The following is a 338-nucleotide window of genomic DNA, read 5'->3' as shown; positions in this document are numbered from 1 at the left end:
TTAATTGTGATGTTAGGGTGTCAATTTTAGATCTTTCCTGCTTTCTCTTGTGGGCATTTAGTGCTATAAATTTCCCTCTACACACTGCTTTAAATATGTCCCAGAGATTGTAGTATGTTGTATCTTTGTTCTCATTGGTTTCAAAGAACCTCTTTATTTCTACCTTCATTTCGTTATGTACCCAATAGTCATTCAGGAGCAGGTTTGTTCAGTTTTCATGTAGTTGAGAAGTTTTGATTGAGTTTCTTAGTCCTGAGTTCTAGTTTGATTGCATTGTGGTCTGAGAGACAGTTTGTTATAATTTCTGTTCTTTTACATTTGCTGAGGAGTGCTTTACT

The sequence above is a fragment of the Colobus angolensis genome, unplaced genomic scaffold (assembly GCF_000951035.1).
Source record: "Colobus angolensis palliatus isolate OR3802 unplaced genomic scaffold, Cang.pa_1.0 Scaffold12, whole genome shotgun sequence".
Classification (NCBI taxonomy): Eukaryota; Metazoa; Chordata; class Mammalia; order Primates; family Cercopithecidae; genus Colobus; species Colobus angolensis.
Note: the sequence above shows the minus strand (reverse complement) of the source record.